This window comes from Myxine glutinosa, chromosome 1 (assembly GCF_964187855.1).
Source record: "Myxine glutinosa chromosome 1, kmMyxGlut1.1, whole genome shotgun sequence".
Lineage (NCBI taxonomy): Eukaryota > Metazoa > Chordata > Myxini > Myxiniformes > Myxinidae > Myxine > Myxine glutinosa.
This window is the reverse complement of record NC_136261.1, coordinates 10,284,633-10,303,774: the sequence shown is the minus strand read 5'-3', so window position 1 is coordinate 10,303,774 and position 19,142 is coordinate 10,284,633. Positions and strand designations below refer to the sequence as shown.

General features: G+C 46.9%; 1 long non-coding RNA gene across 1 annotated transcript in view; it reads right to left on the bottom strand.

Annotated features, from left to right (window-relative positions):
- Nucleotides 1-12,947: 12,947 nt before the first annotated feature.
- The window catches only part of LOC137421279 (uncharacterized), a 26,215-nt gene continuing 20,020 nt past the window's right edge, over nucleotides 12,948-19,142 (bottom strand). Inside the window, exon 2 of the long non-coding RNA XR_010983296.2 lies at nucleotides 12,948-15,102. This is a non-coding gene — a long non-coding RNA (uncharacterized LOC137421279). The remainder of the gene's footprint in view (nucleotides 15,103-19,142) is intronic.

Below are 19,142 nucleotides of genomic sequence, written 5' to 3'. Positions count from 1 at the left end.
TCTCTACGTGTTGTACATGGACTAACTAGGGTGCGATCTTTAATAAAGCCAATTGATGGGGATATTTACAGGGGATCATTTATAAGGGAAACATTAACTAAAATTTACTAGTGAAGGTTCTAAAAACCGTAACACAGCACCCATCTTTCCTCTAGGGCCCTCCCGGCCCGAAATAACTTTACTTAATGTGACACTCAGGTGTAGTAACCCTCTACTATTAACCTTACCCTGAGTGTGACAGTTTTAAAACAATTAAAGTATGTCCCCCTGCTACGTTGCATCCTACCTAACAGACTCACGCCCACAGGATAACCGAATTGCGGAATGATCTTCAAGCTATACATATACGGTGGGGAGCATTATTTACAAAACACTAATTGGTATTTACAATGCGAACCCAGGAACTGGCATTTTGGGAGGCAAAAAGATGAACTTTTGAGAAGAGGAAGAAGCATGCACTGCACTCCACCGATGCACCATACCCACATGCCCAGGGATGCACAATTGATATTGCAGTGCACCCCAGAGCACAAGAGCATTACAAATCACCAATGAGCACCAAAAAGCACCAAAGCACCATAAAACACACAAAGCACCATCCAGTGCTCATTTCACACATAAAAACAAACTGATGACCTTTCTTGTCAGCTCCTGCTCTGCTGGCCGATGTTTCCTGATGTTGACTTGTTCTTGATGTTGACTTGTTCTTGTGGCTTGCTGCCTATTTGAAAATAACAAAAAGGGCACACAACGCATCCACTTTTTATTTATGGCCGACAGGGGCCAACTAAGGGTGGTCCACCTGTATGGCAAAGGGGGCCACCTCACCATGGTCCGCAAGCAAATTCTTCTCTGGCCATCATGGCCGGTCCCAGCAGAGGGGCCAGGCCCCAACACGTGGGGTCCATCAGTGTGGTGCTTGGCCACAAAAACGTGTGGTCCATAAAGTGGTGCTAGGCCGCAAGTCGTGCGGTCCATAAGGTGGTGTACCGGTCCAGGCAGGCTGTGCAGCGGTGGCTCGGGCACACAAGTGCGGCTACCTGCGCACTCCCCCCCCCCCCCCCCCCGGACCCAAAAGAACAAGCCGTGAGTGGGGAAGGAAGGACAAAGCAAGCATCGGGGCAAGGTCGCAAGGGTACACATTAATACAAGGTAATGCAGAGGTGAGGTGCGCATGGGAGCGAGTGGAGAAAGCTCGTCCCTATCGTACGTCACCCCCCCTGTCACCTACCCTACCCTTGCCCTTACCCCGTATGTACAAAACTCTACACATTTACAAATTTGTCGCTATCGTCTTGTCTCCCCCATATCTCCCCTAACACCAAATTCGTCAACAATCCCTCCAACCAAATTTGCCATCAATCAATTCATCATCCATCCCTCCTAAGGAGGAAGAGATGGAACAACAAGCACAATGTCACTCCCACGTCATGATGCGTCTTACATCCCCAAAACATTTGCAACAACAAAAAAAAAACCACCCATGGTGTGGAGTCATGTCATCACCTCAGGTGAGTGGCTGCATATGGTGCGAAGGGATTTCAATCCTAACTATACTTCTAAATGACTTTAACACTTTTACTCTACCCGGGGTCTTTCCCTGCAAAACCATTGGCCATCTTGCACTATGTGGTTCTAAGAACCGAACTCCCATTGACCAAACTGTGGTGCTCACCAATTTGGGGTCTCACTCCCCCGATTCAACTCCCTGTGCCCTTGCACAATTTCAGGGCTGGCTCGTGTGGCTCACCAGCAGGTCTACTCACCTGCACACCTCCGCCACTGCAGTTGCCTCCCGAGCTTGCCTAGCTCCTCTCCCTAACCTATCTACCTGGGGAAGGCCCTCTGGCGCTCTCACCCCACTACCGCCCTCTGTGGCGTCGGGTTACCCGGGTCCGTCCCTGGATCCTCGGGCCCCATTGAACAACTCTACTGGCTCCCAGAGCCTACCTGCGGCCTCACCTGGCCGACAGACTAACAGTGGCGGAGTGCCCATTTAACCATACACACACTAACAGGCCACACGCCCAGCCATTTAACCCCACTAATGCACCCATCCAAACACCATTCTACCACACGCACCACAGGTGCCAATATCCAACCACAATTTACCTACTCCCTCTACCTACTTTTAAACTACCCTCCCCGGGTATTCGTGAAGGGGTCCATCTTCCCCATCCACTCCATTCGCACCAACCACTCCACTCCACATATTCCACACTACTCACTCCACACCATCCATTCCATACTCCATTCCATCTATTCCAGACTCCATTTATTCCATGCTCCATTCACTCCAGACCATCTATTCCCCACTCCATGTATTCCATGCCATTCATTTCATCCAACCATTCTCCATACACCTGTGCTTCACCTGCACACCTGTGCCCACACACCTGGTGTCACCTGTACACCTGGTGGCACTTGCACCCATCTCTCCTCCAGGACCATTCTTTCAATACAACTCACAATCACACCTTTCACCATACTCTGCTCAGTGCACAAGCATGCCAATCATCATGCTCACCACAAAGAACTTCCTGCACACACACTGCATCATCTAAGCTGACTACTCCCTTCTGAAACTCGCGCTCCCCAGTCTTCCCTTATACTAAGCGCTCCGACGTCATTATAATCCACTAATCTGCTACGTCCCCTCTACAGGTACATGTCGCTACTTAACTCTACAGTTACCTATGGTCATTTTTCTCTAAATTCCTATCAATTTATCCTAACCCTCCCAGGTTCGTTTACACAGCTGAAAACCCCATAAAATAATGCTCATGTGCCCTGGGTGGATGGGAGGGATGGCAGAGTTGCCATCCCTCCACATCAGGCATCTCCCATTATCAATTTTGCCCATCCAATTTTTGCCAATCAAATTTGCCCATCATTACTGCCAATCATTTTTTTGCCCATCAAATTTGCCAATCATATTCACTATCCCCAATTTCGAATCACTAGTAATTCCAAGCCAATTCCCTATCAATTTCAAACACTAACACTATCAATTTCACTGCTAGCATCAATCATCCACTGAACTACGAGCCTCTCGGTATGTCAATGCATTTTCAAAGCTCGGCTTCGCAAAGCCGCGCCATGCATACGGGTGGTTTGGTCGCCTGCAGGTTGGGTCCGTCCGGCATTCGGTTCAGGGGAGGTGGTTTGGTTGGGCCAAGGTTTAAAGCACCATCCTTACGAGGGGCCTTGCGCTCCCAAGCGCGATGGCCTAGCCTTGCCCGGGTGGAAGGCCGCCACCACAAAGGGGCGCCGTTCCGACCCCTCCTACCTTCCCTCAAACCGGGCCGGTCGCCTTGCCCGGCAAAGCGCGGACTCGACCGTGCAGGGGCGGGGCCCGGCCTGAATCGTGCACGACGCTCCGAACAGGAGCGACGCGACACCGATCCCCACCGGCTCCCGCAATACACAAAGCCCGGCACGGACCGAGGGCTCGCGTCGGCTAAACGTCGGTCTAACCGCCGCTCCGATCAATGTCGATGCCTTACTCGCATGCTCACATCCACACGCGACTCTTCCCATACTCACACATCCAGGTGTCTCAGCGCCTCTCATGCGACCCGACTCATACATTCCCTGCACTCTATCAATTCCACCACCGCACTCTCTGTTACACACCACTCCTCTCGCGCACCTTCTTGCGCACACTCTGTTATCACACACCTTTCTTCCCCCGTTACGTCCTCCGTAACACTCACCATGGGGGGTGTGCACTCCTGCACATACTCACTCACGCGCTCTGATGTGCCCTCCCGCACACGCGCCACAACCAACTCAGGTGTGCCTCCTCGCACCTGCTCCTCATCCATCTCACTCTCCATATCACTCGCATCACACATACACTCCGACGTGCATTCTCGCTCGCACTCGGTTTCACTTCCATACTCTGTAACACACTCACTCTCTGTGTCGCATTCATTCACACTCTTACATCTCACCACAGACCTTTCACTAGCGCCCGGGTGCCGTCGCGACCCCAAGCGCGCGAAAATTCTTTTTGTGCCAAACATCCTCCTGCAAAATCTCCCCGCAAAATATACAGGCCGACTCACCTGGGCGCTTCTTCCTCTTTGCTCCAACACCTGCAAACTTTTCATCTGGTTAATAAGCACAGCATCACAATGCGAATCCAGACTTTGTGCAATATTCACCTCTCCCTTCAATTCCTGGGCTACCTCTGTCATCTTTTCAATTTCAATTCCAACTATAACCATTTCATTCTGAATTAATTATTTTTCCGCCGCTGCACCTGAATTTGCCCTGTCCGATTCGGCGGCCGTCGGGTTTTTCACACCCCGTGTCGCGATTTCTATCCCGGTCCACCCGGCTGTGCTTTGCTCACCCTCGCTCACCCCGTGCTTCTCAAACCGATGTGCCTCTCCCGCTCGCTATGCGGTCTATGTTCTCCCCATATTTTTGTATGCGGTCACCCATTCTGTCCCCAAATTTACTTATTCGCTCCAATTTGCTGTCTAATCCCTTGAAGCTATCCCCTGTTTTGGCCACAAAGGCCATCATGTGTTTCATAAATAGGCCCCAGTCCATCGGTGCCGCAGGCTCGGCCGCCGCGAACATGTGTGAGGCCCTCCAAGAATGGGTGGAGCTACTCTGCAAACGGACTAAGCCACACCCCCGGACAGAGGGATCACCTACGCCTATTATAATATAGACTAGTGGGGTCACCCATGGGAATCCCACGGGCATGGACGTGTGTGACATTTCGACATATTGAGTTACATGCTGCACCTGCACATTCAGTTTCACAAAATGGTTACTGGCAATTTATCAGATGCACAAATGATGTAATCTACACAATGTATTTACTTCTGATAACATGTGAATGCATGCGCGTGCACACCCATACACACATACACACATATACACACACAAACACACATACACCCACACACATATGTACACACACATACATGCACACACATACAGATCTCGGGAATCGAACCAGGTTCCACAACTTGAGTTCAAGGAATAACAAGCATTTATTGAAAAACCAATTACACAGCGCTGTGGAGGGTGAAAGGGACATACAATTCAATTGAAAAGCATAGACCCAGTCACTCCTAAGAAACTGGCAAACCAGAGTTTCTTTATATATACAAAAATATAGAAAAAGTCTCCGCTAACTTTGGCAAGCTTCAGCATGGTGGAACAAAGAGACAGAGTGGGCCTTAACATACCCCACCCTTGTCCTATCTTATTTGGCATGAGCCAAGGGAAAGATGTAGGAGAAGAACATAGAGACATTCCGAAGACTTATTTTCTCATGCAGATATAAACCAGGCTTTCGGTCAAGGACAGAAAGATGTGTTTTCATGAGGGAGTTTAACAGAGCAAGCAGTTTCACAATCTTGCTACATTCCTTGCCACAAGTTTGGTAAAGCAAACACTAATTAAATGCAAACAATAATTAGATAAGGCATAACTAAATGCATGATCTCGACAATCCCCCATTTTGTCTCTAACGAGACTACATATCACAGAGACAAGGCCACATCGGGCTTTATTTGCAAGCAAAAGAGAATAGTGTTATATGTGGCCACATCGGGCTTTATTGAGTGTTATATGTGTGTCCTTCCAAGGGCATGCCACGCGCTCATAGCGCCACGCATGCACGCTTGAAAGGTGTGTCATGATTGTGCGTGCTTTGGAACATGAAAGTCCATTAACGTTTCGGATCCACAACGAAGGCGCCTGGTCCGGCTGGGGATGTGTGCCCGGGGGGTCTCCCAACCCACCCTTGCAGCGGCGTAGGTGCAGCTGAAATTCCCCACAATCAAAGGGCTCCCCGTCCTCGCACAAATGCGGTCCTTGCAGATCTTCAAAGTTAATCGAGGTCCATGCTGTTGTTCTGAGGAATACATAATGTTGTCAGTATCTTGTGTCACGTGTTCCTGGTCAGAGTACAGAGCATTACAATTCAAAGTAAAGAGAGAAACTTCCTTTTGTGTCAAAGTCGTCCATGGACGCGTACTCAGCGACGGGATCCAGAGTATCAGTGTCAGGTCCTTTGGCAGCCAGACCCAGCATCGCAATCAGATCCAGAGTCAAATCAAGCGGAGATGTGCAGCTGTGTGCTTGTAATACATAAGAAGCATTAGCCAATTCCCGCAGGGGATTTACAACATAATCATCACAGTTTTAGCAGCAAAATTATGACAATCTTCAGAAGCGACAAACACATCAGCATCGCCCAGGGGCTCATTCAGGTCGACGGTCACGATCATGGTCTTCGTCGGCGGTTTCTTCGTCGTCCATCCTGAAAAATACTTTCTCACGCAAAAGATTCGCGTATTCAGAGACTTTGAATCTAAATCGTCCAGTATCTCGACGTCGGGAAGAACCGAGCCAAGATAACGTGTGCCACCCCAATTATTTGGTAAAATAATCCCAGTGCTTCCCTTTTCCAACTTCCCGGGCAGAGTGTAGGCACATTCTGATTTCCCCATAAGCGAGTGGCCGGAGCCCTGGAGGCAGACCATCCCTTTCTGTATCGTTCCCCTTTCAACCAACCTTTACACCTAAGCTCCAGGAACATGCCTTGTTCCAGGTGTGTGCGCGTCCGTATTCTTAAATTGGCGACCCCCATTTGTATCCCGGCTGCTCCTCCACCTGAAGCGTGGTTAACCCCCCAAAATGACATTGCATGGACCTTTTCAATACCTGTCTAAACCTACTGCTATTTAACAACGCTTCCCAAATGACGGTTCTCCATACACTATTATGGCCCCATCTGGATCTTTCACGAAAATATGGTAGAGATATTTCCTGGTGCAGCGCTATGCTGAGTTGTGGTGGCAGCAATTTTTCCTGCCTTCCCCCTTTTTGGCGGTACTAATGGATGATCCGTCAACGCTGGTGCATGTTTACTGTGGTGTAGTGTCCGGTGTTTGGATAACCAACTTAGAGTGCGTCGCGTGGATCCAGGAGGGCTTACCCTCGCAAAAGACAGAGGTTGGTGTAGTCAGCAATACCTGGAATGGTCCCGTCCACCTTGGTTCCAGGGCGTTCTTGTGGGTGAAGTGCTCCCCGAGCACCTCGTCACCGGCTTGGAAGGTGTGGATGGCTATGCTTCTATTGGTTCGGGCATAATCCCTTGGATCAATCAATTTGCACAAATTGTTGCGTCCAACCGAAATCATTAGTCGAATGGTTATTGTCAACAAACCAATTTTCCTAGTCCACTTTTTCAATTTTCATTTCAATTTAAATTCAATCCAATTTCCTCTTATTCCTCTCTCAGCATCACATGCACCTGAGCACTCAATTGGCCCTCCATGGAATCGCACCACAGACTTACAATCAGACAGACAGATAAATGACCCCCAACGTACTAACAGGAAGGTCTCACAGAGGCCCATTCAATTCACACTGTAGGCTGCCACGATTCTGCCTGCAAGGACACACCACCCCATCATAGTCGCACTCGGTCACGTCTGCAGACACAGAGGGAATGACATTTGACACCATAACAGACACCGCAGACACCGCCTTGATCCATACCTGTAAGTGCAGTCAGACACACCCTGACGGACACAGGGGTGAACCCATAACCCCTATTCCTCCTCCGTGGTGAGGTCATGACCCCCAGCACCACAGCTCCTCTCCTCTTCAAAATCATATTCGCAAGGTTCATATTTCCAAACAAGTCACCATCACCTAATGACCTATATCTCCGTCGGAATGCTGAAGTAGCAAACAAACCTGTCCAACTCTGGCATCCCACAGCCATTCTCAGAGGCATGCTTCACAATGCAGCACCTCCTCTCCTCAGCGCACACCCTCCCCAAGCCATGTCATTTGACCTTAGATTTCTTCTGTTCACAAATTACTTACGCAGTTTCAGTTTCAACCAACAATATGTTTCTTTTTGTCCCGATTTAAGTCCCTGTCATGTCGTTAAATTAACACCCAGTGGGTTGACTCAGCCCGTCATCCTTTCAAGGTTCGCAAATTAAAACAGATGTCTTCATCTTACAAATACAACAATTGCTTGGTCCGTCTCAGCCCATCTTGCCTCTGCAAGAGCTCCACATCCGGACAGATAAATGACAATCAGTGAGACTCCACATTACAAATGCACACACCCGATGAACCAAAACAACAACCGCCAACAATCCACCTCCAACGATCCCCAACCGAAATGCAGAACACCCGCTCTCACCCCAAAACCCCACAGCCTTTCTTGGGAGGCGTGCTCTATCATGCAGCACCATCTCTACCTGGTGCACACCCCCTCCGCACCTGTGCTCACTCAGCACATCCCTCCAACTCAGCCCCCACATGCCACACGACCAAAAACCTCAACCTCCGACATTGTCCACAAAAACAGCCATCTCATCAAGCCAACTGCTTCGACGTTCCCCCGTGTCTCTGCTCCGTCGCATCTCCAAGATGCATTACGTACCCATAACCATAACCACTTTCCTTTATTTCCTCAGCAAATCTTGCAAAGTCACTTGTCATTGACAAATAATCCATCTGATTCGACTTTCCTTTATCATCTTTGCACTTTCCACAACCTTCTTCACACTTCCTCCCGAACCTTTTGGCATTGGGCGGCATCCCAATGCTCTTAAACAAACAGATTCAACAACAACCCAGCCACAGCCCCAACCGCACCAGGCTGTGAGATCAAAGCGCCATCATTCCTTTCTTTTTTCTCCCACACAAACCAGTGTAAGCCAGCCACCACAATCAAAGAGAGGTGACCTTGGCCCCTCTTCAACAGGCCAGCATTTCCAAAGCAAACCATTTTGTCTCTTCTTTTCCAGTCATACAAACCAAAGCACACTTTTGTCTGTACACTCCCCAACCATGATTACATGAAACTCAACACTCGGACTGCTCCCTGGAACAGTCATAACTCGCCTCCTCACCTCGTCCAATCACAAACGAACCCCCAACTGATATCAAAAAACAATTATTTTAAAACCCTATAGACGTCTTGTTTGCAGACAGACAAACAGATAAAACCATATCCTTCATTCACATTTGGTGGGGATTAAACCCACAAACTCCCATAAAGGCAACCAATTCATATATTGTCAACATTTTCATTTTTTTATTTTTTTTGTATACAGAGTCGAGGCTCGTGAAAGAGCTAACATTTATCAAACAAACAAAGCAAACAAACAAGCAAACAAAGTATATAAAAAGGGGAGCGATCGACAAGATGGGGGAGAGAAGGGGGGGGGGAAGCACACAAACACAACATTTGAGGACAGGGACATCGGGAGATGTGTGGGAGGCAGAGGGCCTGGGGGGAGGCAGAATAGGTATAAAACGCAAGGACACCAAGCACTTCCAGGAAAGAAGACAAAAGTCACCTCAAAAAATGGATTTGGGGTGAAAATAGCAGGGGTAGAAAAGTTCAAGGTTTTGGATTGGGGAAGATAAGAGATGGTGGTGAACAGCCGTTTTAAAGACCTGGAGGGAGGAGTGGGATTGAAGAGAGTGAGGGAGTTTGTTCCAGAGGCGGGAGAAAATTGGAATGAAGGAGTGAAGGTGAGCAGAGAGTCTTGATTTTGGCAGTTTAACCATAAGAGGGTTGCAGGCAGATCTTGTGCGACCTGCAGGAATATTTGGGGGACAGAGCGCAGAGAGAGCTGGGGGAGCAAGGCCGGAGAGGAGTCGGTAGAAGACGGAAAGACCACCTACCTGCCTGCGGTGAGTAAGTGAAAGGCCCTCGGAGATAGCGTCATCGGGGGAGATTCCGATGATTCTGAACGCTTTGGTTTCAACAGCGTGAAGACGAGCTAGGTGTGAGGCAGGAGCACCAGCCCAGAGGGGAGAGCAGTATTCCATTGAGCTGCAGATGAAAGCCTTGGATGTGGTGAGGAGCTCAGGTGTGCCAAGGAAGGACTTCGCACGATGGAGGATGCCCAGTCGGCGACTGGCTTTTCTTATCTCTTATCATTATCATTATCATATCATATCTTATCTTATCAACATTCATCTCTTATCAAATCTTTCCACCTTCTCCACTTCACCTTTGTCCAACCACTCTACCACACTTACCTGTGTCTTCGTTAATTTTAATCTCCACCTAACGTGAGTATTTATTACCTGGTTAAAACACACTTGTCTTGCACACCTGTTTCGCATGTTCGCTCCACATTTCACCAATCACGTGCACTGTTAGATCACTGAGCAGTACGGTGACCACTTCTGATACCAATCCACATGACCTCTTGGTCGCTTCCCGCTACCTCTCGCACTCCAAGCGAGAAGTTTAGCTCCAACATATTCTAATTAATTTTTACCTTTACATCATTCCATAATATCATATAATATCTTTCCATAATACCCAATTTGGTCAGAATCTCATCACTAGTTCGCAACAACAGGATATCTGACCCTTGACCTCTGACCCAAAAATGCAATCAATGACATCCCACGTGACATAACATCATCATTAGGGTGAGCTGCCTCAGAGATATACTCATCCACTACACACATACAATACACAAGTAGCCAGTACTCATCGACATTGCATAATTTATGCAGGCAATACAAGAAGCCCTATGTCAATCATTCACCCGTCCATAAGTCGGCCAAATACACACGTCAATGACAGACATCCACATATACATTTATTCATTCATTCATTCATATACCAGTGAGTCTCTCAGACGTCACGCGAACACCAGATCGACTCCAACCATGCACCCCCAACTGCCACTCCCATGCCAACCAATGCAACGTACTTCGAATCATTCGTTCCCTTATACATTCTTCATACCACGTGACTGTCACCTCGTACCGGCTCGCATTTCAAAACACTGCGCTCACTCAGTGGTGTTAACTGTTGTAAAATTCAGCACAATGACCTAAGCGAGCCGTGCACAACGCCCATCCGACCAACCCGTCACCAACCACATACATTACAGCATAAATTCATGCACACTCGTCTCTTTGTACAATCTTGTTCAACAATCCCCATTCATTCATGGGAGGGTGGTGCCTGGAGCCCGGGGACAGGGCCAAGGTCTTGGGAGGGGTAGGAGGTCTGGGACTTCGTCCTCCTTATCCTGTTCCTCTCTGTCGGAGTTCATCCGAACTACCATCAATTTCTGACCTGATTGCGCAAGGAGCGCCTTCATTTGTCTATCCTGCTTCTTCCTACCTTGCTTTCGCTCATCTTGGTATTTTTCCAACTCAACTTTTCTAATGCAAATGACCCTCACTTTTCCTTATCCAAGGCGTCTAACGCCCCATATAGTGCTTCTAACTTGTCTAATGTATTACTTACGCCGGGGTATTCCTTAACTTATTACTTACGCCGGGGTATTCCTTTACTTATTACCCCTAACCTTGAAGTTTCAGCACTTCTCCTGCCAGGCCAGGGTTCTCCTGCCTGCCAGGCTTCTCCTACCTGGTACCTGCGCTCTTCCTTTTTCCTGGCCATGTTCCTTGGGTCTTCTTCGTTAGCCTGCAGCCTATACTTTCCCTGGTATGCAATGGCATACCCCATCTTGTCTCTAGACTGCCCTGCCTGGGAAGTTCTTGGCTTTACCGGCGATGCCCTGTGGCAGCCTTAGCCTCACTTCCCCCCTTTCTGCTAACTGACCCCTATCCTTGGTAGATCAATAAAACAACTGTTTACTCTGAGCCAAATAGGCCTGCACTTACAATTTGTTCGTGATCCAAGCACGGAGCGACGAAAGGGGAGACAGACAGCCTGGGTGAGTGAATGGAGCTCAATTTGGAATGACCCCTCAGCATGAAAGCTCACCTTAATCAAATCAGTGCTGGCCAGCCTCTACGCAGGGTCTCCACAGGGTCTGCCTCCCAAATATCGCTCCGTGTTGGATCCCACTTCTGACACCAGATCTCGGGAATCGAACCAGGTTCCACAACTTGAGTTCAAGGAATAACAAGCATTCATTGAAAAACCAATTGCACACCGCTTTGGAGGGTGAAAGGGACATACAATTCAATTGAACAGCATAGACCCAGTCACTCCTAAGAAACTGGCAAACCAGAGTTTCTTTATATATACAAAAATATAGAAAAAGTCTCCGCTAACTTTGGCAAGCTTCAGCATGGTGGAACAAAGAGAGAGAGTGGGCCTTAACAGACCCCACCCTTGTCCTATCTTATTTGGCATGAGCCAAGGGAAAGATGTAGGAGAAGAACATAGAGACATTCCTCAGACTTATTTTCTCATGCAGATATAAACCAGGCTTTCGGTCAAGGACAGAAAGATGTGTTTTCACGAGGGAGTTTAACAGAGCAAGCAGTTTCACAATCTTGCTACATTCCTTGCCACAAGTTTGGTAAAGCAAACACTAATTAAATGCAAACAATAATTAGATAAGGCATAACTAAATGCATGATCTCGACAAACACACATACACCCACACACGTACACCCACACACGTACACCCACACACATATATACACACACATACACACACACACACACACACACACACGTACACATGTACACACACATATACACATACACACAAACACATCTCGTTTTTTCATTTCTGTTCCTCACAATTTTGTCTCTCTCTTATTCACAGACACAGACACACACAGACACACACACACACACACACACACACACACATACATACACATACACATACATACACACACTCACAGACACACACACACACACATATATACACATACATATATACATACACACACACACACACACACACATATATATATATACACACACACACACACACACACACATATACACACACACACACATATATATATATACACACACACACACACATATATATATATATGCACATATATACACATGTACACATTATGTACACACACACACACACACACACACACACACATGTATATATACACACACACACACACACACATACACATGCAGACACACATGTCGAGAATAGAACCATGTTCCACACCTTGAGTTCAAGAGATAACAAGATTTAATGATGAACCAATATCACAGCGCTGTGGAGGGTGTAAGAGTCATACCATTCACAGACGAACAGCATGGCCAAATGCACTCCTGAGTTCCTTACAGAAAGAACTTCCTTATATACTTGCAGAGTGTGATAAAAATCTCCGCTAATTTTGGCAAGTTTCAGCAGTATAATACACAATGGGGGAAACGTTGACCAGTACCCCCACCCTTGTCCTATCTTCTTTGGCATGAGCAAAGGGCAAGATGCGGGAGGGAGAAAGAGCACCGTGACATTCTCAAAACTTATCTTCCATGTTGGCTTTTGGTCAAGGACAGACAGACGCGTTTTTACTAGGGGGTCTAACGGAGCAAGCGGTTTCACTATCTTTCTACATTTTTTGGCACAGTTGGACAATAAAACATAGTTCAAAACAAGAGGGAACATAGTAAGCTTAATCCTTTTCACAAAGCAACCATTATTAAATGCAAACCACAATTACATAAGGCACAATAAAAGGCATGATCTCGACATTCCCCCATTTGGTCTCTACGAGACTACGTATCACAGAGACCAGGCCACATCGGCTTTATTTGCAAAGCAAAAGAGTATAGTGTTATATGTGGCCACATCGGGCTTTATTGAGTGTTGTATGTGTGTCCTCCAAGGGCATGCCACGCACATAAAGTACCTTGCATGCATGTTTGAAAGGTGTCATGTTGTGCGTGTTTGGAACATGAAGGCTCAGAACATGAAAGTCCATTAACGTTTCGGATCCACAACGAAGGCGTCTGGTCCAGATGAGGTTCTGCTCTGCCAGGGGGCCAGCAACCTCCCCTGCGGAACTTGCTCCCCCCACCCTTTGCAGATGCGGTCCTTGCAGATCTTCGAAGTTAATCAACGATCATGCCCATGAGATCTCTCACGTGCTGCTGTTCTGGGGAATACATAATGTTGTCAGTATCTTGTGTCTCATGTTCCTGGTCAGGGTACAGAGCGTTAAAATCCGAATCACTTGAAGCAAAGAGATCCGAAACATTTGAAGCAAAGAGAGGGACTTCCTTTATGTTAAAGTCTCCCATGGACGCCTGGTCGGCTTGCGGGTCTAGGATATCCATGTCGGGTCCCTCGACTGCCAGACCCAGCGTCGCAATCAGATCCATAGTTGGGTCGAAAGGGGGTGTACAGCTGTGAGCTTGTAATACATAAGAGGCGTAAGCCAGTACACGCAAGGGGTTTACCACACAAGTATCACAGTCATCACAAACATCAATACAGGCATCAGCCAGTTCCCACAAGGGATTTTCAACACAAGTATCACAGTCATCACAAAAATCAATACAATCTTCTGAAGCGCCGGTCACATCTGCCTTGTTGTAGGACCCATTCAGGTCGACGGCCTCTGTGGTCAAGATCATGGTCTTCCGACGGCGGTTTCTTCATCGTCCATCCTGAAAAATACTTTCTTACACACACCATGATCAAATTCCTAGCCCCCCGTCCCACCAATTGGCATTTAGTTACCTTATCTCTCAGATGGTTGGCTTATTCATAGCCGCATTTCCTGTGTCGTGTCTGGAAATTCAAATGCCATATTTACTTTCACCAATTTCCGAAAATACCTTCCTTTTAATCATCTTCCCTACATCTAATAATACATGATTTACCAACCATTTCCCCCCCATTTGGTCAATGCAAATAATCGGTATTCTCCCCTTCAAAATTTCACTGTTATCCTATCAATACCTGGACATTTTTTCCCTTCTTTCCTAGATACGCGAATTTCACACCAGTATATACCCACTGGAAAAATTAATCTGAAAAATAACGAAATCGTCTCCAAGTTCTCTAGCTAATCTCCATCCGCAATCACCAACTTTACCCTCCTATGCATTTTGCCTTAGATTTTAGAACCTAGAGTCTACCAAACAACAACAACTAGCCTCCCAAAGCCATTTCCCTGCAAGAGCAGAGGTTAGCCTTGCGGTCCACATGACAATCTTCTTCATTTTGCTCTATCACCTCCCTTTGAGCAATAATTCAATTGATGTGATTCCCACGTACCTGGTGGAGTTCTGTTCACCTGGTCTGCAGAGCCGTGATCCAATCTTCACCAGCCCCCAATCACCTCCTCGATTGGGGTCATTCTGCATGTAGCAATCTAACACAACGTTTTTAAACTTTACATTCATTGGTCCCCCCAGTGCAAGCCAACCCCTTGTATCACCTTCTTATCTCAAAAACAACAGTCCATAACTAACCACTTTCCTTTATTTCCTGTCTTTTCCATTAACATTTTACAACCTTTTCCTCTACTTTCTCAACAATTCCTGCAGTCACCTGTCATTGACAAATAATCCATCTGAGTCGACTTTCCAATCCAATCATCTTTGCACTTTCCACGACCTTCTTCACACTTCCTCCCAAACCTTTCCTTCAGACACAACCCACATGAGTTATGAATACAATTTCCCCTTTCAGGCGCGTGTCTAGCCACTCACAAAGTGTCCACAAGACAAAATCATCATATTTCACACCTCAGCTCTCGAGACCACCCAGGGGTCCCTTGAGAGATGCATCCTAATGTTAATCAGCTCTCGAGAGCTCAATTTTGAACAGGGGTAAAACCAGCAATACTCAATTCTGCCAAGCAAGAGGCCAGAGCAGTATCACTCCCTCTTCCCTCTGCCCACCATAACTGGCAGACAGACAATGGCGAGCCACAAGCCCCAACCCTACAAGGCTCCAGCTCCCATCCAAAGGACACAAACTCCCTCAGACTGGCATAATCTCTTTGCCAGCTTATGTACGAACCAAGATTGCAAACAAATAGTTTTCCAAACAAAACTCAGTTGTCACCCTATTGCACCATATTGGCAGAATTCACTTCAGCTCTCTACCACTCTTGTGTCGAGTGGTGCCCCAAAATGACATTGCACGAACCCTTTCAATACCTGTTTAAACCTACTGCCATTTAACGACGCTTCCCAGACGACGGTTCCCCATACACTATTCTGGCACAAAATTGTTGCATCCCACAGATGCCACGATTATTTGAACAAACTCATTTTCCTAATCCACCTTTTCAATTTTCATTTCAATTTAAAGTTAATCCAATGTCCTCTAATATCTCTCTTAGCATCCCATGCACCTGTTGCAGACACCTGTTTTAGCCTCTGGCCCAATAGCTGCCCAATAAACAAATAATAAAAAGAAAATAACCTGATCTATTTATTGAAATAGACCTAATTCTCATGTTGGTCAATTTTTTCACCCACTGTGACTCTCGCGTCAATCCTGCCATTCCCAACCACATTTCCAGCGAGGATGACGTCACTATTTCACACCTTTCCTCCCTTGAACAGCGGGAGTCCTCCAAGAGATGCATTCCGATGTAAATCACTTCAAAGTGCCTAATTGGCCCTCTCTGGAATCGCACCTGTAACGCTACCGGCACCGCCCTTTCTTGGTTCAAATCTTACCTCTAACAGACACAAATCCACTGCTCAACTCTATCCTGACGGACTGCATCACTGAAATAAATCCTGGCTTCAAATCAACTTTCTCAAACTTAACTATGATAAATCTGAAATAATCGCATCATCTTCCTTCGAACTCAGAGCACACCGACCAGTATACATCAAACATTGGATTCATATTTCCACAGACCTCCACCACTCTGTTAAATTCTAAACATGCCCAATGGGCAATCCCCTCTGCTCAGGGCTGCAAAATGCTGGATTCTAACCTTCCCAAACACAGCTCTTGTCCGCCAGGCTGCAAATTCAAAGCATTTTCAGTCTCCCTTTTTCCCATACACTAGCCAGTGTAAGTCAGCCAAACATAAACAAAGAGGTTCCAGCGAGCTGTGACCTCCATAACTCTAAACAACTCCACTGGCACTTTTTAAAACAAACTTTCCCAGTCACTTACTAAAATAAAGTGCAGCTCTTGTCCGTAGATATACGTTAACCAAGGTTACATGAGACTTGACAACAATAGTACTGCCCCGTGGAGCAAGGCATCAGAGACAACTCCCCTCCACCTTGACTTACCCCAGGTAGAATTTGGCTACCTACAGAGAAAGTACCTGCACAACACATTTACAAACCAATTCGTCCCCTCGTATTAGGGGACATCACAAATGTTCCACCACAATTCACAGCAGGTGACCACCCACCTGCCTTCTGTCGAAGTCCAGTTCAATTTTCTGAGTTTCCATTCACAGACAGACAGACAGACGAACCCCCAACGTACTAACAGGATGGTCTCACAGAGGCCATTCCATTCAAATCTGTAGGCTGCCACGATTCTTCCCGCCAGGACACACCATCATAGTCACCATAGTCACACGACATGTCAGCAGACACAGTGAATGACATTCGCCACCATAACAGACACCGCAGACACTGCTTCTCCTTGATCCATATCTGCAGACGCAGTCAGACACACCCAGTCGGACAGACAGACTGGCTCCTCATTACAACTGCAAACATCCGAAATGACAACAGCTAACACCAAATATTTATTGTCCCCCTTTCAGGGAAGTCAAATCAACCACCATTAAAGCACAAAACAGAAAACGACCATATACTCAGAGTATATACCATATACTCAGAGTGAGACCCGAAAATCAAGCAGACAGACCGACAATCGAACCTGTCTTTCGACACTGCCGAACGACAAGTCTGCAGACACTGAGGGAGTGACTTTCGACCCCCAGTAAACACCGCGGACACCGCTTTGGTCCGCACCTGCAACTCCATCACGCGCCTCCAACTTCTTTTTCGGCGCATCGATCAACACAAATGTACCGACGCATCTTATATTCTACACATTGCTATCCAACCTTTCGCCACAGTCCCATCACAAACAATGTATCTCTCGCGGCATGCATGGCGGGAATCACACTCGTATTGCACCAACATGGAATTCGAGCACATTCCATAGTTGCGAAAATATTGTGCTGGACAAGACATTATTATCATCGACTTGCACTTTCACACGCATGGCAAAGTCCACGGATGTACAAAGTCAAAGTGCCCTCTCCCTTAATTGATCCACACTGTACCTCGGCACACATCCTCAGATAATTAAATACATGTTTTAATCCAAGCGTGCATCCTCGCACCCGCTCCACCAGTCATGTACACTCAGCACCCATAAATGGCACACGCCAGCATCACGTCATTCTTGCCTTCATTCAACGCATTCTGCCATCCCAAGTCGGCCAAATACAAGCCCCGGCCATGCCGTTGAATAAACACCCAGTCGGTTGACAGCCTATCATTTTTGACTTTTACTCCCATTCTCCCTTGCTACATCTGGAGAGCCGTTAATGTGGGGATGTAATTGAACACTTGTTTTAAAGCCCTGTCTACACATGCTCTCCATAACATACTCATTATTCCCTGCCAATTTTCCCCAACAGACTGAGTCCCACATGGCATCTCAAAATCTAAACTGATACCTTTTATTTCTTCCTAAATGTACTCAATTAATTTTTCACCTTCACAACATATAAATAATATCATTCTAAAGTACTCATCCGGATTGCCCAACGCCTGCAGGCAATTTGGGGAACCCCTTGTCAATCAATGACACACATCAATGACACACACACAATAAACACAAATACACGCTGCTATGACAGATCATTCATTCCTTTATACACACATACCATGTGACTGACCCTTCATTCTCCATACAATACAGTATAAATTCATGCACACTCATGCACACTCCAATCCTACCTACCTGTGAACTTACCTGGCCCCTTGCTGTGATGTCTCAGCACTTCTCCTGCCTTTCTCCTATCTGGTACCTGCGCTTTTCTGATTCCAGTTTAATTTATCCTTCTCCAAAAATCACATAAACATTTCCTATTTCCACATATAAGAAATAACCAATATCTCCCTTGAGATACAAAACAAAACGCTTCCCACTCAGCACACAACATACATGTGCTCACTCCAACACATCACTTCAAGCTACCTCATCACTCGCATTGTTCACACACACGAATGCGTCCCCTGCTTGTGCACAGCATGGTCCGCATTCCTGTCTCGATTCTGTCCCACCTCGCTGTTCCCCGCGAGGCAGCTACTCCGTTGCCCCGGCAACCTGCCTGCATGTCTCGGCTCGCGTGTTCACAGCTGGATTCCACACACCTCGTACATTATAATCCTCTCTGTTTTATTT